Source organism: Toxorhynchites rutilus, chromosome 3 (assembly GCF_029784135.1).
Source record: "Toxorhynchites rutilus septentrionalis strain SRP chromosome 3, ASM2978413v1, whole genome shotgun sequence".
NCBI classification, from domain to species: domain Eukaryota; kingdom Metazoa; phylum Arthropoda; class Insecta; order Diptera; family Culicidae; genus Toxorhynchites; species Toxorhynchites rutilus.
In genome coordinates this window covers 15,222,149-15,246,872 of record NC_073746.1, presented here as the reverse complement: position 1 = coordinate 15,246,872, position 24,724 = coordinate 15,222,149, and the positions used below count along the sequence as shown (strand labels likewise).

Here is a 24,724-nt window from a genome sequence, read left to right as displayed (position 1 = left end):
AAAACAAGACGACGTGAGCACATAAAACCCCCGATATATGTACGAACGGTGTGCCCCTCCTCGGGGTGGTGCTCATTCACACGCGCGCCCGAGAAGGACAGTGCACGGAACCACGGCTTTTCACTCGACACCGACATCGACATCGACGCTGGCTGACTCGCCTGGGCTTCATTATCATCTATTTAGCATAAAAATGCGCATACAATATCGCGCATTATGCCCGAGCGCACCTCTGATTGGAGAATAATAATATGAATATGATTTCTCCCACCCTTTCGGTTCGATTCGCTCGTTTTCAATACAGACACAGCCTCGTATCTCTCGCTCTTCCCACGACAACGAGACGGGTTTTACACTTCCAGCAACGATCCGGCGCGATTACCATATCCTCTCGTTCGCTCCGATTCGGCACATTTTACAATACATTTAAAAAAAAAATCTCAGCTCCCCTGATTCTGCGGAGAATCCACCAACCGACCCACCAATACAAACCCCCGCTGGAGAGGCATAACAACAAAAAAAAGCAAAATAAAAACTTAACGAAGTCCCCCTCACACACAGTTTAAAGTGTAAAAACTCTCAAATGCTTTTTTTCTGTGTTCGGGGGGAGCATCGCGAGAGCGAAAGAAAAAAGCTCACTCTCGCGACCCTTGTGAAAGACAAACTTAACGAAACCCCCGTCGCAGCGTTTATATAGACAAGATAACACGAATGGGAGCATATGGTTGAGGATGTACTCTCTCTCTCTCTTTCTCCCGCTCTCTTTCGGTGTGTGCTTTGTTCGATGGTCGCTTCCGCGAGCAACTCTTCTGCACGGCTCGGAGGAAGCCCACAGCGAAATAACGCGGGTGGCCACCAATCTTATTGTTTTCTTTTGCGGAGCTAACCGACCGCCCCCCCCCCCCCTCATCCATCCATCCATCCTTCCCCAAAAGACGGTGGGATCGGTTTTTGCACACTCGACTTTTCAGCCGTCGAAAGCGATTCCAATACGAAACTGCACATTTCCTTAGTTCCATTTGACGTTTCGGTGTAAACGCATGTGCTTTTTTATCGGCAATTTCGTTTTTTTTTTGTTTTTCGTCGTTGTTTACTATTGCGCTCACTCGCGCTCGCTCTCGCGCGCGTTCTCCCGCCCGGACACATGCTGTTCCGTCTTTGAACGCGCTGCCGCTACTGCCGACGCCACCGCCGAGGTTTGAGAGGACCGCGACAACGACGACGACGACGACTACTGCAATTGCCATCATCACCATTTGGTGTGTTGTTTTTTGTTTGTTTGTGTTTTTTTCTATTTTTTTTTGTTTCGTTGTCCGGCTCCCTGTGGGGACACGATACACGTGTATACAGCGGCGGGATGGAAACAGGGTGGAAGAAAGAGAGAGACAGGGAGAAGCGAGGGTTCTCTGATAAAATGTGAAGGAAAGAGCCGGAATGACTCGGTCGTGCTCTCTCTCTTTCTCGTGTAAAGATAACAGCCACCACCCAGACCCCAGCCCCAGCCTCGCCCCACCGCACGCAAGCAGGACACCTTTTTGGGGGAGCAAAGTCTTGGACTTCGAGGAGGAAAAAAATCGGCTCGTCTCTCCGCTCAAAGCACGAACCATTCCGGTCACTGCTGCTGCTGCTATCTATTTGATTTTTATAACTTTATTAATTAGTGTTGTTCGAGTCGAACGATGATAGATTGACAAAACAGCTCAGACTCCCCAAGAAGCGCTTCCCGCACGCGTTCCGACAATAGTGTTTTCCCAGAGCTCAGTGGTAGTGTTGACGACGGTTAGGTTGTTGTTTGCGCCGGTATCCGGTTGGTCAGCGCGAGACCAGTGCATCCTAGTGCCTAGTGACGCCATTGCCACCGCCGCCGCCGCCGCGCATTGCATCGAACGGACGAACGGATTTTTTTCGCATCACGCCACGCGGTACGAGACGATCGCACTTTAGCAGCAGTTTTCCGGCAGTTTGTGCGTGTTAATGAGCGAAGAAAGGATTCCTTCCGTCTCCTCCTACTCATCGTGCTTCTGTTCCTCGGAAGCCAACGACTGCCCCACGGCTAGAACAAATCCCCGGCCAATGGCCGCCGATAGGAAGTGATACACAGCGGCACCGTGATTGCCGTCTGGATGGGTGATATTTTGGGGTGACGACCGACAATCAATTAGCAGCCAGTTTGGGAGGGGAGTGTTTGTTGATGTATTAATGATAATCATTTTTTTTTGCTTCTACTTGTGTGTTTGTGTATTTTGTGTCCGCCCGATCGGGGGGGTGTGAGGAAAGATTATTGTTTTGTCTGGCATATTGTGACAAGGTGTGGGCGATATTTGGCGGGAGAATTAATAGAAGTGTGCAATTTTACGGGATCCTATTGTGCAACGATAGTATTGTAAACGGTGCTTGTCTAAAGTAGGCACTGGGAAACGGTCGCCGTGAGGAATAATTGTGAAAAGAGTGAAAACTTAGTTTGCCGACGGCAAAGTGAAACAGTTCGGTTCGATTCATGATTCGTTATGGTGATCTATATAATGTTTGAACTGGTGTAGGATACTGCGAGAAACTTTAGTGATGTGTGGTGAGTACCAAACGGCATACATAATCCAAAATTTTCAACAATAATACGTTACAACTAATTTTACACGGTAATCGGTGCTCCGACGGTCCATAAGCAGAGCCACAACTAACTATGGACAAATAGAACGTTTCACGAACTATGTGATCTAACGAAACAAAGGAGTACTGGAAAATTATAATAGGTCGGGGAAAAAATCCATTATTTTCTCGGTAGATGGCGGTACTGACAAAATGAATAAAATCGCCTTTTTCTTTGCACCATATTCTACACAATGTAATACGTATGCTCAACACTTTTTGTTCGAAAACATTTGCACAATTTTGAGAAGACGTTTCAGAAAAATAACTCTTTGTACGCATAAACGACGTAGTTCCATACAGTTTCATACAATACTGGTCAGAATTATAGGCAGTAAGGTTGGTATTATGATGAGCTTGGAATATCTTTCTTCAGTATCAGGTGAATGAAGTACAGTGATATTTTTTAAATAGTTTATTGATAACATAAAGGGTGTGTCACATCAAATTGCATCACGGAGAAAACGCTGTAGAAATTCGCCCAGTAGACCGATCCTTTTGAAAATTTTAGACAGTAAAATAAAAACTATTAAACAACTTTTGGCATTTTCTTTTTATTCATACTTCGAGCCCAAGTCCGTATGTTCGCACCTTCCTCTTTACCCCTTCCATAAGGTTCTGTACAACGTCGGGTTGTAGTTTTTTTTGAACAGAAATCCATTTTCTCTTGAAGTTCGCCTCCGATTTGACAACTTTTGGGTTCTTCCGGAGGGCCTGCTTCTTAATCGCCCAATATTTCTCTATTGGGCGAAGCTCCGGCGCGTTGGGCGGGTTCATTTCCTTTGGCACGAAGGTGACCCCGTTGGCTTCGTACCACTCCAACACGTCCTTTGAATAGTGGCACGAAGCGAGATCCGGTCAGAAGATGGTCGGACCCTCGTGCTGCTTCAATAGTGGTACTAAGCGCTTCTGTAGGCACTCCTTAAGGTAAACCTGCCCGTTTACCGTGCCGGTCATCACGAAGGGGCGCTCCGCTTTCCGCAAGAGCAGATCGCTTGCCACACGATGTACTTTTTGGCAAACTTGGATAATTTCTGCTTGCGAATCTCCTCCGGAACGCTGAATTTGTCCTCTGCGGAGAAGAACAACAGGCCCGGCAGCTGACGAAAGTCCGCTTTGACGTAGGTTTCGTCGTCCATTACCAGGCAATGCGGCTTCGTCAGCATTTCGGTGTACAGCTTCCGGGCTCGCGTCTTCCCCACCATGTTTTGCCTTTCGTCGCGGTTAGCAGCCTTCTGAACCTTGTATGTACGCAGGCCCTCCCGCTGCTTGGTCCGCTGGACGAATGAACTTGACAAATTCAGCTTATTGGCGACATCCCGGACCGAACTTCTCGGATCACGTCTAAACTGCTTAACTACGCGCTTGTGATCTTTTTCACTGACGGAGCATCCATTTTTGCCGTTCTTCACCTTCCAGTCGATGGTTAGGTTCTCGAAGTATCGTTTTAGTACTCTGCTGACCGTGGATTGGACGATTCCCAGCATCTTACCGATGTCCCGATGTGACAACTCCGGATTCTCGAAATGAGTGCGCAGGATTTATTCACGACGCTCTTTTTCGTTCGACGACATTTTTCCAAATTTACGAAAAATTGACAGTGGAGCATGGCCAACGTGATCTATACACTCTTATCTGATTATAAGCGAAAGCTGAATATATAATTCCTTAAAATTAAATTTCTACAGCGTTTTTTCCGAGATGCAATTTGATGTGACTCACCCTTTAGTTATGTACTCTCCAAGTGGCAACACAATTGGAGTGAAGATAATATGGGTCGCTGGTTATATACAATTATTCCCAAGGTATCGACAAACGCATGGTTCGAGGGATTGAATGTAGGTCGGGATTTCATTCGCGTGATGTCCCGCCTCATGTCTAATCATTACTTGTTAGATGCACATCTGTATCGCATTGGGATCGTTGATAGTAATATTTGCGTTTGTGGTGATGGTTATCATGACATCGAGCATGTGGTCTGGTCCTGTAGAAACTTTCATTCTGCCAGGGCTCACCTATCGGATTCACTCAGGTCATTAGGAAGGCAATCTCACTTACCGGTTAGAGACAACTTAGCTAGTCGCGATCTCAACCTTATGCTTTATCTTTACCAATTTATCAACAAAAAATGGTATCTTTGTTTGATTCCTTCCCTCCTCATCAAACCAAACTACCCCACTCGCTCCATCCTAGTCCTAAATCCTAATCCAGTCCAATTAATCTAGTGTTAGATTTAGTTATTATTGAATTGTTAGTCTTAATTATATAGAAAATAAGTTATATTTTATGGTGAAATTTGACTCGTTTACAGAGTTAGATAATAAGTAATTGAGTCTGATTAATAAACGTTTTTGGAAAAAAAAATCTTCAAATATACCTTAAATAATAACCAAAATACACGAGCACTTCACTTTATTCTCATCGTCAAGTGACAGCTAAAATTATATTGAACTCTACCTATGTAAATATATCGCTTTAATCTACCGAAATGTACATGTATGAAAAAAAGAGACCGTCCTCATTCAGGTGTACCCCAATCAGCTGTTCGATTCCCGAAAACCACAACACTAATCAATCCACCCGGTCGTCACGAACGGCTCACCCCTCACCCTTCATTTTGCTTGTCGGTTGAAGTTTTTCTCATGATAGTGTGCTTTTCGCCATGAGACACCAATTACGTCCCACTTTCTTCCTCCTCGACCGCGGCTCTCCCAAAAGCTTCATCTCTCCCATCCCAGCGAGCAGTAGATCTGACGCAACCGTTCTTAAATGCGTAAAAACGATCGCCAAAATCAACACGTCATGAGTAGCCGCGGCGCGGTTCACGGTTCCTCGCTGATGCCGCTAACTATGGGTCCTGTTATGGACAACGGCAAACAAACAACAACGAAAAAAAACCAAACCCTCCAAAGACGCGAAGACGCATCTCCTCAGAAGCGCCACCGCCGTCGGCATTTCGTCGGCGGAAGGAACATCATCATCGCCATTGCAGCAGGCTTTGGCAGCATCCCGAGCAATTGTTGTTCGCTTAAATGTGGCGAACTTCGCTCGCTCGCGTACAGACAAAGCAGGCGCAAATAGCCGCCGGCCGTTCGCGCGTTCGCGTCCGCATCCATCCTAGTAGGTCGAAGGGGATTCACGGTGTCGAGTGTCGTTTCCGAACTTATATTGGAAATAAATGCACCCATTTCTTGGGAATGTTTTGACACGAAAAGTAAATAACCGGTAAAAAATAGAGTTAGCGTTCAATTTCTTATCATCGAATTTAATTTACATACCGCTTTCTTCGTGTAGCCTTATTTCAAAACGAGACGGCTATGTACGCGGCGCGAAGAGCACATTTCCTTATCTTGGAAAGCCGATACGTCAAGTTGACTTGTTGATGGTCGCGTTTTGGACGGCGCTGCCCCTCGTTTCTTATATGTATTATGATTTGCACCTGGCGGCAAGTGAATTGTGTGGACTGTTTATTTGAGGTTTTGTAATCGACCCCCCTCCCCATGATACGTGCCCCTTCAACTGTTCCTTCCCGCACCGGCAGACAGCTCAGTCACTTGTTTGTGTGTGACCGCTGCTTGTTAGCTGTCACGGTTTGTTTGACTAAGCGTGGAAATATTCGGAAATGAATTTTTAACGAATATTGATGCCTATTTTTGTCGGTCTCCCCGGGTTGATGGTTGTACTATTTTGTCGTTTTAATTAGGAAGCATGTAGCTTTTAGGATATCGGACAAATTGATCTCGCGCTTATTGATGCTGTCTGAGTTGATTATTTTACTTTTTGCTTATATTGTTGAAAAATGTTAATAAGGGGAATAAGTTGAGAATGTTTTGCAGGTCTGAAACTCTCTAATCTATCAGTGCGATGAATTGCTAACTTATTCCGAGTTCGAATATTATTGCCTCATTTTGCATTGTTAATAAGACATTGCATTGCATAAATATCTTTTTTTCATTCGAAATAATTCATCGATGACAATCGATCATGCGTAACGGGCTTAGTTGATTTCGCCTTCCTAATAATCGTTCAATATTCGAGTTAATGAAAACTTTCACAAAGCCCCATAACCTCCGTAATATCAGTGATGCTGATTATTTATTTTATTTTATTTATTTTCAAGGGTGATTGGGTTTCTGTGCATCGTTGCTATAAACTCAATGGCAAGTGGTAATTAATGTTTTATTTGTTGCATTGCCATGAAACGCATGGAAACGTTGGTCTGTGCAGTCGAAAATATGATCTTGGTTTGTACACATTTAGAGTGCTCTAGTTCAGCGCAGCTGTCCCAAATCAGGTATTTACATGTTTCTAAACCTATAAATAAAAATGTCTTTTTCATGATGTACTGAAATTTTATAGGATATTTATACCGATTCATATGTTTAAAAGGTGTATAAAATCAACCTTCTATTGGTGTGAATGCGCCCTTCATTTGATCATCACCGTATAATTAATGATTCAGATTTTTTTCTGGATTATAACACTTACAAATATTGAAAACATCATGCTTGCACACCATTTGTGTTAGATTTATATATCTAAACTAGCTGACCCGGCAAACGTTGTTCTGCCATATAAATTAATTGTAGTCAACATATTGATTGTTAAATTAAAAAAAAAATTATCGTCAGTGCGTTTGAGGGGTTTAACGATCTATAAAATTAATCGAATGAGATCGAATAAAACGATTTGAACGAATGTGTGTTTGCAGTTTATACTGCTGAATATCACGGTGCGCACTGTTATTCGATAAACAAACGTGAAAAGTTCGCGACTCTTGTGTTCTATTTTGTATTGAGCAGAGAAACGTCGCAGCGCTAAATTGTTGCGGGCAATTCATAAATAGAGAAGAGACTTGGGACTTTTCAACAAATCCAGACTAGTCTTGATTACATGTGATTATCATGAACACCAATCATTTTTTGCATTTACTAGTTGCGTGAAAATTCCCAAAATCGGACAAACCAACATCATTTCCCTTACTTGAGAAACCAATTTACATTTTTTTTAAAAGTGACCACATTCGATACGGCATTACGACATGTCAATATGGTAGTGTTACATTTGTTTCGACAAATCCGATATTTCCGGTTTGTTCTTGGATATTTCACGACGTATGACTACTTTGTAATTGAGTTTCAGTTTCAGTTTCACGAGCAGGAACCAACACTAATATTGTGCAAATACTCTTGATGCGGACTGAATGGAAAGCACAGCAAGAGCAATCCGAGGCTTCACGTATTAATTGTTCGTTTCAAAACTATTATCATTTTTTTGAGAAAATTCTCATCAACTCGATGAGGCAAACTCGAAACTCTTTTCTGTATCGACAAATCCTTCCGATGCATCGGATAACTATTATTCATTTTTTTCTCTATTACTATAAGTCATTGTCATAATAGATCTCTTCCCGAATGTCTTAAAGAGCCTCGCTGCAAGCTTCTTTAGTGTTTTTAGTAAGAATGAATTATCGATCGTTTATACGTGCTACGGAAATAGAGTTCATTTCAACGACAACGACAATCAAATATCTATGAGAAAAATAAAAGAACCAAAACACATGTTCCCGTTTGACCATGATTGTCTGGCTGTTTTGAAAAAAAAAGATCTTCTATGTTTGGTCGCATGCGTCATCGAGCAAACATTTTTCGACATCCGATAAATAGAAGTTACATTCGTTTGTTGCTACATGGAGGGGGGGGGGGGGGGGGGGGGTAGTGTATTATTTGTATTGAATATTTTCGAGAAAAAATCAATTTCTCCTTTGAGCGTTAATTTTTATTTTCCAAATGAACGAAGTGGTATTGTAATCATTTCATTCAAAAGGTTTAATGTCTAAGAGTTATGTTTTTATTAATTATTGATTCGAAAACTTGTTTCAATAACCTTAAAACTGCTTTGAAAGCAGACTATTCAAATCATGAAAATCCGTATATAAGCTGGTGTCCGCTCGGAAATCTATACACCACCAAATAATAGATCTTGGTTTGGTGGTGCCGAAAGCAGACACGGTTTGCTGAGGCGCGTCGAATGACAATTAAGTGTCTTTGTCAAGGCAGGTGGAGAAGAGGTTTGGATTGTGTTGTCGCCTTCTCATGGCTAGAGACGAATGAACTGCAAACGTTTAAAATCTCTATTACTGTAGAAGAATATGAAGAAGAAGAAGTAGAAGAAGAAGCGGAAGAAATCCATTTAGTTATGATTGCGACGTGACATGAGAATGGTCTTGCTCGCACTATGCTCTTCTCTCCCAATTCTATTTCTGTTCTGCCGCCGGACTGAACGGAGCCGCATTTTTTGGTCAATGTAGCAGATTTATCATCGATTGTTCAGAGGGGGTATTATTTGCGTTGGGTGTTTCCGAGGAGGTGTTTCCTCCTTTGAGCGTTAATAATTATTTTCTGGCTAAACGAAGTGGTGTGATAATATCTTTATTCGAAAGATGAAATGTCTAAGGGCTACATCTGTGTTAATAATTGATTGCTAAGCCAATGGTAGTCCTACGCCCACCTTTACTGATATAACCCACTTATAGTTTGTTGACGTAGGGATGCGTCTTTGGATTCTATATAGGAGGGGACATTCTACGTCCCTTTGGCAAGGAACGCTAGTTCACCTTACGAATTGACGCCAAACGAACTGATTGCGAGCGAACTGATTGCGAGCGAATTGTTTAGAAACGATTGAAGAGCAGCTGAACTAAATACATATGGATGTTGTGAACATGTTAACTTGAACCAATCAAAGACCGTTCTTCTTTCCATCTTCTTTATTTTTCACGAAGTTACAGTAAAATCATTCAAAAATCTCATTGATGCTAGGCGTTTTTATTTTTTTTGTTGACTGTACATTATTCCTCTCTCATAGAAACTCTCGTTCCATATTAGGTTAAAACTAGAATCGCTGAGCAGTGTTGCCACATTTTCATTTGTACTTGAAGGGTCAAAAATCTTTTCCACCTGTACATTTTCTATCAAAAATCTGTACTCAAATTCTGTACCATTCAAAATAAGTATTGCATAGAAAAATTTGTATCTTTAGCATGAAACTCAGAAATAAACTTCATCCTCAAATTAGTCATTTGTTTGACGATACTTATCCATACTCTCGGTAAACTTGAACTTTATATTATCAGTCATAAAAAGTTTCTAGCAGTCCAACACTGTTTAATATTTTTTTTAGATCTCAAAGTTGCATTCAGTATGTCGTTGTCTAGTCGATTTAGAAGTTTAGTTTTTGTTGTTGAAATATTCAAACGCTCAACAGTTGCGAGGGATATAGTAAGAATATTGAAAAAAGAGACATTGAAGGACCGGAAATGCGAGCGAACCTTCAACCATTTTCTGACAACGGATTTTTGTCCACCAATACTGTACCGTATGTAGTAATTTCTCTTTTAAGGCACGGTGTTCGATCTACGGCCGTTGTAAATTCTTACCGTAGAAAGCTGGAAACGATTTGATACTTGCTAGATTGGAAAAGTGTCTAGGATCTAACATTGCAGCCGCCTTTGGGGTCAAATAATCGAAATCAATTCCATGTGTAAATTTAGCATTCCGAAAAATCTATACCTATATGTAATTAAGGACAACAATATGTACCTATATATACTTTAGGACAAAAATATGTACCCTTTACTGTACAGAATCTGTACCAAAACAAACGAAAAAAAAATCTGTGCCTTTCCAGATAATTTTGTACATGTGGCAGCACTGCTGCTAAGTTCGTTTATTGTTGGCTTTCTTCTTAAATGGCACTAACGTTCCTAGAGGAACTTCACCGTTGCAACGCAGTACTACTTGTGTCATTTTGATTAGTTGAGATTTTTATGCCAAATAACACGCCTTGAATGCATTCTGAGTTATGTCATTTGCATTGAAAAAATGAATAATTGAATATATTGGGTTGGGGGAAAAGAAATGTCGTATTTTGTCAATATATGGCAACACTTAAACATATCTTGTGTTGTACTTATCGCATCGGGTCATACTGTACGGCTATTTAAAGACGACAATCTGTGCTACAAGTGTCGGTTTAACAGTGTTGTGATTGCCCTTTTCACCAAGCAAGAAATTCGCCATATTTTACGTTTTTACTACTTGCGAGGTAAAACTGCAACGAAGGTGGCCGAAAAAAATCGTGTAGTTTATGGACCCGATACTGTAACGATTCGCATAGCACAGCGTTGGTTTGATCGATTTCGTTCTGGTGTAGTGGCTGTCGAAGATACACCCCGTACTGGTAGGCCAATCGTCGTGGAAACCGATAAAATGGTTGAAATCATGAAGTAGACCGGCATGTGAGCACTCGCTCGACTGGCCAGGAACTGGGTATAGACCATAAAACCGTTTGGAACCATTTGCAGAAGATTGGATTCCAAAAAAAGCTGGATGTAAGGGTGCCACACGAGTTGACGCAAAAAAAATCTTTTAGACCGAATCAACGCCTGCGATGCACTGCTGAAACGGAACGAACTCGACCCATTTTTGAAGAAGATGGTGACTGGTGATGAAAAGTGGATCACGTACGACAATCTAAAACGAAAAAAGTGATGGTCGAAGCGCGGTGAACCAGCCCAAACCATCGCCAAGCCCGTATTGTCGGCCAGGAAGGTCCATTATGAGCTGCTCAACTATGGCCCGACCCTAAACTCGGTTCTCTACTGTGAGCAGCTTGACCGTTTGAGGCAGGCGATTGACCAGAAGCGGCCAGAAATGATCAATAGGAATGGTGTTGTTTTCCACCAGGACAACGCTCGGCCTTACAAATCTTTGATGACCCGCCAGAAACTACGGGAGCTCGGATGGGATGTCCTATTGCACCCACCGTATAGTCCGGACCTGGCTCCAAGTGATTATCATCTCTTCCGGTCCATGCAAAACGCTCTTGGGGTGGAGGCGATCTGGCGTAGTGGTAACATCCATGCCTCTCACGCAGAGATCACGAGTTCAATTCTCACTCCCGACATTCTTCCAAAAATGGAAGTAAAAAGTGACGAACCAGCCGAAATGTGTTGAAAGTCACTATAAAAGAGAAAAATACTAAGTTGGCCTCAAAAGAGGCTTGCGAAAACTGGCTGTCTGAGTTTTTTGCAAATAAGGAGGGCGGGTTTTATAAGGAGGGGATAATGAAGTTGCCTTCTAAATGACAACAAGTTTGCGAACAAAACGGCGCATATTTGATCTCAATTGGATAATTTTAAGTATGTTAAATAAAGCGTCAAATTTCGATCAAAAATACGACATTTCTTTTTTCTCAACCCTATATAATGTTTCCAAAGCTTTTTTTCTTTCCCCTATCAAAAGTAGTGAGAAAAGATAACACTGTTGAGATCAAAAAACAATCAATTTTCCAGTCGCTTTATGATTAGGATCAAATGATGTATAATTTTCATAATTGTGATAGATATATCACAATCATAACTCATAACTCCTTCATTCCGCTCGAGATGGCACATGGTTTCCTACTGGCTTTAAAGGCACGTTGTTTCTAAATAAATGCAGTGAAATGGAATTTTCCCGTGTGTAAAATATGTGTCCCATTGGGTAATCGAAAAAGAAACATGAGTCCTCCAGGGCGACGGAAATGCAAATGATTAAAAAAATTGACTGCAAACGTCGTTTCGACAACAAATTTGTACAAATTAGTCTTCGTTTATTTCAGTCTATGAACAAATGGGAAAATGGGAATGCTTCAGTTTTCAGTATTTTTAATCGTTTAGGGATTAGTGTAATATAAAGCATAACAAACAAATCATAGAAAATTTCCAATTCGATTGGTTTAAAAGTCATCCGGATTCGTTCGTAGTGAAAATAGATATAAACTTTAATTCTATTTCATAAAATGGTGACCTGTTTCATGATCTGGCACCTTTTCTGAAAGACGTAGTCCTACGTCAAAAATGGAAATAGCTATATCTCGATTGTTTCTTAATGAATTTTTACTCTTCTGGTAAAATTAAACTCGTAACTAATTCCAGTTTCTCAAATCAATGATAATGCAGATGGAATATTTTACTGGAGAAAATTCAAGCAGCTAAAAACGTCGCTCTCAGAATACCATCTGAAAATGCGAAATCTCTCCGCTGTCTGCTAATTTTTCCAAAGTCAATAAAACTAGATAAAATTTCCAACAAATGCAACCAGCTGCATCTGAACAAGTACAATTTTCAGAAGAATTATGAATATTTGAACATTGACAAAATATTGCTAGTCTTCCCTGTACATGCGAGACTATAAACTTTATATATAAACTCAAATAGGCAAACAATGTCACCTGTCCCCAAAGCTTTAAAATGTTTGTATGTATGGAAGCAGACAGCTCTTTCTTTTTTCTTTTTTCATCTTTTTTGGGGATCGCATCCAAAAAAAAAAAGTCCAAACGACGACAACGGGGATCGAACCAAGGCCGGCTGAAGACTGTTTTACACGATCACGCTATCTACATAGCTAATGATGCTGTTGGGAGGAGCGTGATAATATTACATCTCATTACAAATTGAAGTTGGAAAGTGTTTTCTAATTTTACTCCTAGAAAACACTTTCCAGCATAAAGGAGATCTATATCTATCCCGGTGTCTCTTGTTTCGCTCGCTCTTATTAATCTTATATTGCCGTACCATATATATTATACAAATGCTTACCAGTATTTGTGAGTCAGAACATTTTCTGTCATTTTTACGCTCATGCTCATTCGGGATGACAAAACATGTGCTAAACTTCAATTATAGGTGTAGGGTCAGTGTAATTTAAAAAAAAAACATAATCTATCAATGATAACCCCATTAAATTTATTGGACATTTGATAATTTGCTACACCTTTCATCTGCATCTGAGAGTGTGTTCTCAAGTTTTCTACAATTTGAAAATAGAATTCAGTTTGTAATAACGATTGAAAGTAAACAGTTGTTAACTTGTGGCACGAAACTGCATGGTATTCCGTCGAGGATAACGTGGCACATTCGACATCAAACCAGGGTAACCGTCAATGAAGGGAAGGAAATGCTTCTTTACACTGCCAAATGAGCATCTGTAAAGCTGATATAGAATAAAGGGTGTGTCACATCAAATTGCATCACGGAAAAAACGCTGTAGAAATTCGCCCAGTAGACCGATCCTTTTGAAAATTTTAGACAGTAAAATAAAAACTATTAAACAACTTTTGGCATTTTCTTTTTATTCATACTTCGAGCCCAAGCCCGTATGCTCGCAACTTCCTCTTTACCCCGTCCATAAGGTTCTGTACAACGTCAGGTTGTAGTTTTTTTTAACAGAAATCCATTTTCACTTGAAGTCCGCCTCCGTTTTGACAACTTTTGGGTTCTTCCGGAGGGCCTGCTTCATAATCGCCCAATATTTCTCTATTGGGCGAAGCTCCGGCGCGTTGGGCGGGTTCATTTCCTTTGGCACGAAGGTGACCCCGTTGGCTTCGTACCACTCCAACACGTCCTTTGAATAGTGGCACGAAGCGAGATCCGGCCAGAAGATGGTCGGGCCCTCGTGCTGCTTCAATAGTGGTAGTAAGCGCTTCTGTAGGCACTCCTTAAGGTAAACCTGCCCGTTTACCGTGCCGGTCATTACGAAGGGGGCGCTCCGCTTTCCGCAAGAGCAGATCGCTTGCCACACCATGTACTTTTTGGCAAACTTGGATAGTTTCTGCTTGCGAATCTCCTCCGGAACGCTGAATTTGTCCTCTGCGGAGAAGAACAACAGGCCCGGCAGCTGACGAAAGTCCGCTTTGACGTAGGTTTCGTCGTCCATTACCAGGCAATGCGGCTTCGTCAGCATTTCGGTGTACAGCTTCCGGGCTCGCATGAATGGTGGGAAGACCCCACCATGTTTTTCCTTTCGTCGCGATTAGGAGCCTTCTGAACCTTGTATGTACGCAGGCCCTCCTGCTGCTTAGTCCGCTGGACGAATGAACTTGACAAATTCATCTTATTGGCGACATCCCGGACCGAACTTCTCGGATCACGTCTAAACTGCTTAACTACGCGCTTGTGATCTTTTTCACTGACGGAGCATCCATTTTTGCCGTTCTTCACCTTCCGGTCGATGGTTAGGTTCTCGAAGTATCGTTTCAGTACTCTGCTGACCGTGGATTGGACGATTCCCAGCATCTTACCGATGTCCCGATGTGACAACTCCGGATTCTCGAAATGAGTGCACAGGATTAATTCACGACGCTCTTTTTCGTTCGACGACATTTTTCCAAATTTACGAAAAATTGAAAGTGAAGCATGGCCAACGTGATCTATACACTCTTATCTGATTATAAGCGAAAGCTGAAGATCTGTTTATCATCTGAACATTGTTCTACAAGGTGCGCATACATCATTTGTTCCCGCTGTTTTTCAACAGATGGTTCTAGCAGTAAGTACCGGTCGATTTCGGCATATCCAAAACGTCATTAACTAAGTTTAGACATTTGACCCTTGAAGATGCATAATTGGAGGCATTGCTCGATGAAGATCCGCGACAAACGCAAAGAGAACTTGTTTCAGCATTCGAAGTCACTCTCCAAGCCATTTCCAAACGATGCAATGATGCACGTTAGAAATGACACAAATGCGAGGAACTTCGGTTCCTTATGATTTGAAGTCGAAAATTTGGTTTATTACAGCAACTCAAGGAAAAGTCATTCTACAACATGAAAACTCTCGGTCTCATGTTGTCAAACCCGTTTGTTTGAATTCAAGTCAGTCACTTGTTGAATTCTCCAGGTATTGCGATGTCCAATTGGTATTTATTTCGTTCGCTGGCACACGGTCTGGAAGATCGACAGGTCCGGTCATATAAATACCTGATTCATGAACTACCTCAAAAGATATAGAATTTCACTGTAATCGTTTTGGAGCTCTGCCAGAAAGCTGAAGCGAGCGATAGGTAATATTTAGAATAAATTCATTTGTAGCTTTTTTTCACAATAAAGTTGCATTGAAAAAAAGCCGCAAGACAATCCAATGGTGCTGTTCACCAATAATCAAAATCAATAATCAACTGGTGGAGAGCATACTATTACATGTTTCTCTGCGATTTTTATATGTTTGATCGAGTCAAAAAATCACTACCAAGGAATACCTGTTTGCCCTGTAAAAGCCATTTCGAAAATCGAGTACTAGCGCTAGCGCTATGTACGGTCCATTTATAATTTAATTTATAAATTTCAATTGATAAACTTAAACTTGGCTTTCTTCGCGAGATGATCTCTCTTTCCATGATTTCAATATTATACGCTTGGACCGTGATGACAGATACGGAGGGGTGCTATTGGGGATCAATAAGTGCCACTCATTTTTTCGAATTGACCTTCCACCTATTGGAGGGATTGAAGTTGTTGCTTGTCATGCAAACATCAGAGGAAAAGACCTCTGTATTGTCAGCTTGTATTGGCCTCCGAGAGCTGCGGTTAGCCGCAAGCAACTTGTTGACATGTGCTCACTTCTTCCTGAGCCACGATTGATCTTGGGAGACTTCAACTCTCACGGAACTGCCTGAGGGGAACAGTACGACGACATCCGTTCATCGTTGATATATGACCTTTGTAACAGCATCAATATGACCGTTTTGAACACTGGGGAAACAACACGTGTACCTAAACCTCCTGCTAACCCAAGAGCTCTTGACCTCTCGCTTTGCTCGAATTCACTATCGTTAGATTGCAAGTGGAATGTAATCCAGGACCCCAACGGTAGTGATCACTTGCCAATCAAAATTTCCATCACCATTGGGTCGAATTCTTCTGAATCTATAAACATGGCATATATCACAAGACACATTGACTGGAAAAAATATGCGGACGCGATTGCTCTAGCCATCAATTCCAGCGATGGTTTTCCTCCATTGGAGGAGTATAACTTCATTTCTCGTTTGATCTATGACAGCGCGGTTCGCGCTCAAACGAAACCCATCCCAGGCTCCACTATTCGTCGAAGGCCTCCCAATCCATGGTGTTGGAGAAAATGATCTTGTTTCGCCTTGATCGATGGGTTGAAACGAATGGCCTACTCTCAGATACACAATATGGGTTCCGCAGGGGCAAGGGGACGAATGATTGTCTTGCGTTGCTTTCTTCAGAAATTCAATAGAGGTTTTGTCAGACAAATTACACTCTCGGGGTCTGCCGCCTCTATTGAATAATATGTTATATAACTTGCTTTGTGAGAAACATTTGAACTTTTCTCACGGAGATTCGGCAGTAAGTCGGGTCTCTTACATGGGCCTCCCCCAGGGCTCATGTTTAAGCCCCCTTATGTACAACTTCTACGTAAGCGACATTGACAATTGCCTTACACAAGACAACTTGCAGATGACGGAGTGGTGTCTGTCGTAGGATCAAACGAATCCGACCTGCAAGAATCCTTACAAGATACTTTGAACAATTTTTCAACCTGGACCATTGGGCTAGGGATCGAATTCTCCCCGGAGAAAACAGAGATGGTGGTTTTTTCTAGGAAGCATAAGCCAGCAAAACCAAAGCTTCAACTTTTGGGTAAACCGATCACTCATGCTATGTCATTCAAGTACCTTGGGGTCTGGTTCGACTAAAAGTGTATTTGGGGGGCCCATATTAGGTATCTGAGTAAAAAATGCCAACAAAGAATAAACTTTCTCCGTACAAATACCGGCACCTGGTGGGGAGCCCATCCCGAAGATCTTATAATGTTGTATCGAACAACTATTCTCTCAGTGATGGATTATGGCAGTTTCTGTTTTCAGTCAGCTGCCAAAACACATCTCATTAAACTCGAGCGAATTCAGTATCTTTGTCTCCGTATTGCGTTGGGATGTATGCCCTCAACGCATACCATGAGTCTCGAGGTTTTGGCAGGCGTACTCCCACTAAAAGATCGCTTCAATTTATTATCTCTTCGGTTACTCATCCGGTGTAAGGTTATGAATCCATTGGTGATCGGAAATTTTGAGCAATTGATCGAGCTAAATTTTCATTCTGGATTCATGAATTCATATCATGAATTCACCTCTATGCAGGTTGTTCCTTCTTCGTATATTCCCAACCGTGTTTGTTTTCCTGACTACATCAATTCCTCTGTACATTTCGATCTGTTCATGAAGGAGAAAATCCATGAAAATCCAGATTATCTTAGATTGGGGTTCGTTCCTACAATCTTCAATGCAAAGTATGGGCGTATCAATTGTGATAATATATACTTTACTGATGGGTCCTCTATGAATGAGTCCACAGGATTTGGAGTGTTCAACGTATTTTTTAGCACCTCACACAGTCTTCAGAATCCTTGCTCGGTATATATTGCTGAATTGGCAGCGATATACTGGGCGCTGGACAGCGTCGCCTCACGACCTGTTGAACACTATTACATTGTAACGGATAGTCTTAGCTCTGTCGAAGCTATCCGTTCAGTGAGGCCGGAAAAGCACTCGCCGTACTTCCTTGAGAGAATACGAGAAATTTTGAGTGCTTTAACCAGACGCTGTTATGTCATTACCTTTGTCTGGGTCCCTTCACATTGCTCAATTCCGGGTAATGAGAGGGCTGACTCATTAGCAAAGGTAGGTGCAATTGAAGGCGAAATTTATCAACGTCAAATCGCCTTCAATGAATTTTATTCTTTAGTTCGTAAAAATACCATCATTAACTGGCAACGCAAATGGAACGAAGATGAATTGGGCCGGTGGCTCCACTCAATTATCCCTAAGGTTAGCCTTAAACCATGGCTCAAAAGTCTGGACTTGAGTCGGGACTTTATTCGCACCTTCTCCCGACTCATGTCCAATCACATGTCCAATCACTGTTCGTTCAACGCGCTACTCTTTCGTATTAATCTTTCCGACAACAATCTTTGTGTTTGTGGCCAAGGTTACCACGACATCGAACACGTTGTTTGGTCGTGCGAGAAGTATCTTGTTGCCAGATCGTATTTAGAAAACTCTCTTCGGGCTAGAGGAAGGCAGCCCAATGTGCCGGTGAGAGATGTGTTGGTTGGTTTAGACCTTGATTACATGTCCCAAATATATGTCTTCCTAAAAGTTATCGATCTTCGTGTCTGATTGTCCTTATATCCTTATATTCTCCTTTCCCTTTTCCTTCGCGAGAAATCAAATCCCTTCTTATTAACAATAGAATAAGGTGAAATGTAAATACATATTAGATATAAGATAGGCTTAAGAATTGAGTGTAATGAATGTGAGTGTGAATGTGAGAGTGAACATTGTCAACATATCCTTTTATCCCTTCCTTTTCCTGAAGAAAATATGTCACCCTTCTAAACTCGAGTAGACCGCGAGTAATCGGTTTTCTACACCATTACCATTAGAATTAAGGAAAAATGTTTATATATACTTGTAACAATACAGTCAGGAGTTTGGCTCCTTTAAACTAATGTAAATGAGCCTGTAAAAACGAAACGATTTAATAAAAAAAATAAAAAAATTGATAAACTTGTATTTGGAATGATTTCCGAGATTTTTTTTTATCATGGTGATAAATGTTTTCCACTTAATCCTCGTATCTTGTACGTGTCGTAATGCATCGAAATTTGGAGACTCATTCGCTAACGATGATAACTTCAACTACTGAAAAAATATTGACATATTATATCATAAGGCTTTCACGTGGGTTATGAATCACAGAATTCCACAAAATAACATAAAGTAATGCTACATGAACAAGTGTCAGGATTTAAAAGCTGTCCGGTACAAGCTACTACACTGCGTTTCATAATTATATTGAAGCTTGAATCGAAGTGTATAGTGTAGGATATAATAACTCTCTTCATTTATAAGACTGGCCATTTGAATTTTATGGTTGTGTTCAGGCGCGAAAAATTCAAAAAACAAAAAATCTAGTGTTCCATAATCATAGAACCAGATGAAGAAACTCTTACTGCTTTACAAAATTAACGTCAATTTCACATGAATTACAATAATGTTACAATTCGTAGGTCATCTATAGTTCTCAATCAGTTTGAATAACCCATTCGGGGTGGTTTCGACGGAGCTGTGTCATGTTGTAGTCTCGTTCTACGCAGAGGAAGAGGCTCGTTTAAAGCTCTTCAAATCATTCATACTGCTTGTAAGCTGCATCTACTATTCACACGATCACTCCTCATTCTCAAGTTCTTGACAGGATTTTGATTTGGTAAACAAGCTGGCCAGTCCAGAATCTGAAGCCCCTATTCATTAAACCATGCCATGGCCTTCCGGATGTATTAATTGATGCCAATTATTACGGTGTTTTTGATGCAAAAAAAGGAGTAAATGATTCTGAAGTACTTCTTGCACTTCTGACTGTGCATTCGTGTTGATGAAAAGCTATCTGAACCAGGTTTTTTCGAAAAAAATTTCCTCAAACCATGATACATGACACTTTTCGTTGGTCCTTCCAAAATGAAGAATTTCTATTCAGGTTGAATTTCTTTTTATCGGAGAAGTTTCCCGGAAATAGTGAAGCCCATGGGATTAGCTTCCACATTAGTTTTTGGAGATGGAATTTTTATGGTTTGGGGAGGATTTTTTCAAAAAGGTCTGGTTTAGATAGCTTGCCATCAACACGAATGAACTGTCATTTACTGCTGTTTTTACATCAAAAACACCGTTACAGTTGTTGGAAACCATCGTTTGCAACATCTGTAACTATTTTCCATGCGTTTATCATCACAACGAGACATCGCGACAAGCACATGGAATGTTTGGAAGCATGTATATTTATTTTACAATTATTCCGTTTAATTCTAAAGTGGTGAGCCAAATTTATTACGGAAAAAATTGAACCGGCAGCAGGACAACAAAATAGTTGGCTCCGTAGGCAGATATTCATAATGAAGATAAATTACATACATGTGAGGAAAACACGTCTCTCGGCCAGCAATATTTAGTTGTGCCCTTCGAAGCACATGTCGTCCGCTGAATTATTACCATACTTGTCAGCCATTTTTCAGCTCCTGTTCCTGCCTCTGAGAAGGTTTTCTACAAATGATCTCCCATTAAGCTACAACTATATTTCTGGTTCCGGCCGAAAACCTGCAGCGCTCCACTCACCACCTCCTTAATTGGGCCGAAATTCAACCTCTTCCCAATTATCGCCATCGATACGACTATTAATGCCTACTTAGATGCATGTGGCCAAAGACCATAGCAGACCGTGCTTGGGTGCTGAACCCAAAAACACAATCGGTTCGCCCGCGATCCCTGTAATTAATTCAATTAACACCGCGCAGCGGCCGGAAAAAGTCATCCCGGAACCGAGCGTGGTTGTACCAACTCCCGGCTCCGACGCACATTTTGAAACAAAAGGATAAGTAAATAGGCAATAAAAACATATAAATTATATTTGGTTCTTTCACCTGTCCCACAGACGGGAAGGGGCGAACAAGTGGTGGCTCTTCACGTGACTGAAGATTCTGAGAGATGAACGGTAATCTCATGAATATTGTTTTACGTTTCGATTATAATAATTCCATATTTTAATGAGGGCAATTTTCGGGGGATGTAACCACAACTCGGCGCGGAACCTAGGCGATATCAACTGCGGGAACTTGCGACCGAACCAAGGTGGAACATTAACATACACTCGGCAGTTTTCCGTAAGCGTTATAAACTATAAAATTACCATCAATTATCGCACAAAAGAACGACTCTCTCTGGGAAAGAACTTGGAAAAAACGCGGCGCGGACCGGCGAGGCGTTGGAAGCGGAGCGCGAAGGTGTGAGATGCCCGCGGAGAAGAGCACTGGCAAGCAAGCAAAGCAGGTAGCAAACAAACTCCCAGAATTTTTCAACAGCATGAATGGAGCCGAGAAAATTAGGTTAAACACTGTAATAAGAGATGCGGAAAATGTTTAATTTGGTTATAATAATACTCCGAAATTGGTTGGTAGTGGCCTACGCGCGCGGGAATAGGCGAACAAAGTGTGAGCCTCGCCTCGTAAAACGGTGGAGTTATGAATGAAATGGTTTCTTTCAAGAGGAGGGAGGTGAAAGACATGCTTTTTTGTAGCTGTCATCGCGAGTTGAAAATCGGGAGGGTCACAGATGAAGTTCGCTGTATATCGAATCTGAAATGATTCTGGCAGCAACTGGGTGCTGCCTTCAACGGTTTCTCAACCAAGAAATATGGAAGAAACGGTGATTGATTTGTTGGACTTCCGCACCGGATTTACAGCGGATTTGTTTTTTTTGTGTTTCCCCCGATCGATTGCCCAAGGGGAACATATACGGCGCTAATCGATTTCGCGATGAGTTATTAGTGGCGAGTTTATTGGAGAAGATCCAAACCCGACCGTACTTTCACACGAAATTTTCTCTCTCACACCCAAAAGCCGGGCCATATTTTATATCTCGATTATAATTTAGAAAATTCAAGCCGATCAATTATGGATTCTCTATGCAAAATTTCCTATCATTTCACACCCGGTGTCAGTCTTGTTTTCCTGCGGAAATCTACCCGCTTTTGCTTGCTTTGTTGCTGCAAACTTTCGAGCGGTTTATTTGCTGATAACTACGATAATCGGTGAAGTGGTTGCGATATCGACCGTTTATTTAAATTTAATCACCTCACAAATGACTTTATAGCCCAAGCAGGCGCTGAAAGCGCTTCTTCTGATTGGAAAAGGCCGCACCTATTGTCATACGTGTGCAAATCGATTTCCTGTTTGCAAAGAGCTTTCTTACCCTTTATTACCATCGCAGTAGACGGTGCCGTTTTTAACTACCATTCGTCTGTCATCGGTTGCTGTGATGTTTTTTTTTATCAACGAACGGTGAATTTATAAAACAAGCGTAGCGATTAACCAAACAGGAAAACTGGTCTCGGTTGGCTGAGCTGATCCGGATCCGTGAGGTATGACTCACTTCCGTGAGTGGACAGTGCATCTACCAATGCACCAGAAATCAGTCAAACAAGCTGAACTTTCGATGCACTACAAACAAGCTCTTTGGCGGAATGTGTCAACCAATTGCGATGTCAGGTGGGAATCTAATCTGGGACAGGCCTTGTCACTGTTCTCATTTATTCTGTTTTTTTTCTTCTTTCCTGTCGATACTTTCGAACCCGCCAACCGATAACGGAGAAGGTATTGGAAAAGCAAATATTGGAGACACGACAAATTATGCCGCTTGTTGTTGTACGGTATGTAAACGTCTGCACGCTCAGGTCTAATTTATTATTCATTGATACCACCTATCGCTTATCGTGTGCTTATCAAGATTTTGTAAACTTTTTTTTCTTCTGTGACGTTGATGGTGGCTGTCATCGTTCGATACGTGTATTTTTTCGGTTCTGAGACTAAAGGCGGCGCAGTGAATGATGTATGTCTTATCAATCGATTAGATCAGGTGGCAGAATGGAAATTTTCCGGGAAAATTCCATGCGAAATTAGATAAACTGAGCTCGTGTTCCATGCAGACTAAACGACGATTTGGTGAGGATCCATCAATATAATCTGGTACTCTCCAAAGCTTAGACGCTTTGAAAGCAGGAGACTTTTGCCTAACGTGGGGTTCCTGAAGTGATTATTACGAATTGTTCCTGTATGATCATTTCCCAAAAGTTTGAAATACAAACGCTTAACTATGAAATACATGAGCAACGAGTAACAAGTAACGACAGGTGTGGGAAGTGGGGGTAAGACGGACATGTTAAGAAGAACATCAATTGTACCCTTGGAAACTCAAAATTAAAACAGACCAAAACGTAGACCATTTTTTCGATGCGGGGATATAGTTCAACCAAGGTCTGAACTCATCGAAATGATCAAAAAGTCGAATAAATCCACCTAGAAGTGATAATAGGCTTTTCAGCAATATAAACGGACAGACCCTCAATTATTTTGCCAACTTCTAGACAGTCTTCTCGACTTCTCGATTTCTCGACTTCTAGACTTCTCGACAGTTATTCTCTAGACAGACACTGTCTTCGTCAATGTTATTACATATGATAGCAATGTCCTGGAAAAAAGGTAATGAAGATGGTCGAGTTTCGAGCAACGAAGCATGCGCTGCCATAACTATCTCGCAAATAGTGACGTCAGTCGTTGTGTTTACCTTTGATTGCCCACCGCATCTATTTAAAAATGGTATTTTCAGGAAGTAATTTATCAATTAAAAACGTATATTTTTGTAGAGCTCCCGCTAAATATGAAGCTAATATGATAGAGTGATGTGAATATTTGTGAAATCACGTCGAGAAAGACGGATAAAAGTGATATTTCCATGTGCCATTTTCATCCCCCACGTTCATAGAAACAAACGAAGTTTCATTATTTTACCGTTATGAAGTTGATGTTTCGAAGGCTCTCAGTGTCGGTGTGTATGTTGTGAGGTAATGATCGTCAATTAATCAAAATTTCACCGAAAATGTTCCTGCTTTCGAGAACTAAAGGGTGTGTCACATCAAATTGCATCACGGAAAAAACGCTGTAGAAATTCGCCCAGTAGACCGATCCTTTTGAAAATTTTAGACAGTAAAATAAAATCTATTAAACAACTTTTGGCATTTTCTTTTTATTCATACTTCGAGCCCAAGCCCGTATGCTCGCACCTTCCTCTTTACCCCGTCCATAACGCGCCGGAGCTTCGCCTAATAGAGAAATATTGGGCGATTATGAAGCAGGCCCTCCGGAAGAACCCAAATATTGTCAAATCGGAGGCGGACTTCAAGAGAAAATGGATTTCTGTTCAAAAAGAACTGCAACCTGACGTTGTACAGAACCTTATGGACGGGGTAAAGAGGAAGGTGCGAGCATACGGGCTTGGGCTCGAAGTATGAATAAAAATAAAATGCCAAAAGTTGTTTAATAGTTTTTATTTTACTGTCTAAAATTTTCAAAAGGATCGGTCTACTGGGCGAATTTCTACAGCCTTTTTTCCGTGATGCAATTTGATGTGACACACCCTTTATTTATATGTATTGTGTGCCCATATTTTTGTGTTTTTTCTTTATTTCACCATTGCACTGACAATCTTTATGATTAAAATAACGTCATAATTTTCCTTCGAACTCTATCTCATTGCTGTTTACGCAGGTCCTCTCCCAGAAACGCGCTCAGCATATACCGCAATTTATCGAGCACGTACTCCTGGGGCAGGAGTAGCTACTCGAG

The 24,724-nt window shown here is 41.4% G+C and overlaps 1 protein-coding gene across 5 annotated transcripts in view; it reads left to right on the top strand.

Annotated features, from left to right (window-relative positions):
- Positions 1–1,074: 1,074 nt before the first annotated feature.
- Positions 1,075–24,724, top strand: part of LOC129775895 (lateral signaling target protein 2 homolog) — a 389,728-nt gene continuing 366,078 nt past the window's right edge. For 2 of the 5 annotated variants that reach the window (XM_055781117.1, XM_055781114.1), the window contains exon 1: positions 1,574–2,569. The gene's annotated coding sequence lies outside the window, so the exon portion shown is untranslated. Of the gene's footprint in view, positions 1,260–1,573; positions 2,570–24,724 lie in introns of those variants that run through there. The other 3 variants (XM_055781116.1, XM_055781115.1, XM_055781118.1) reach the window with 3 other exon arrangements.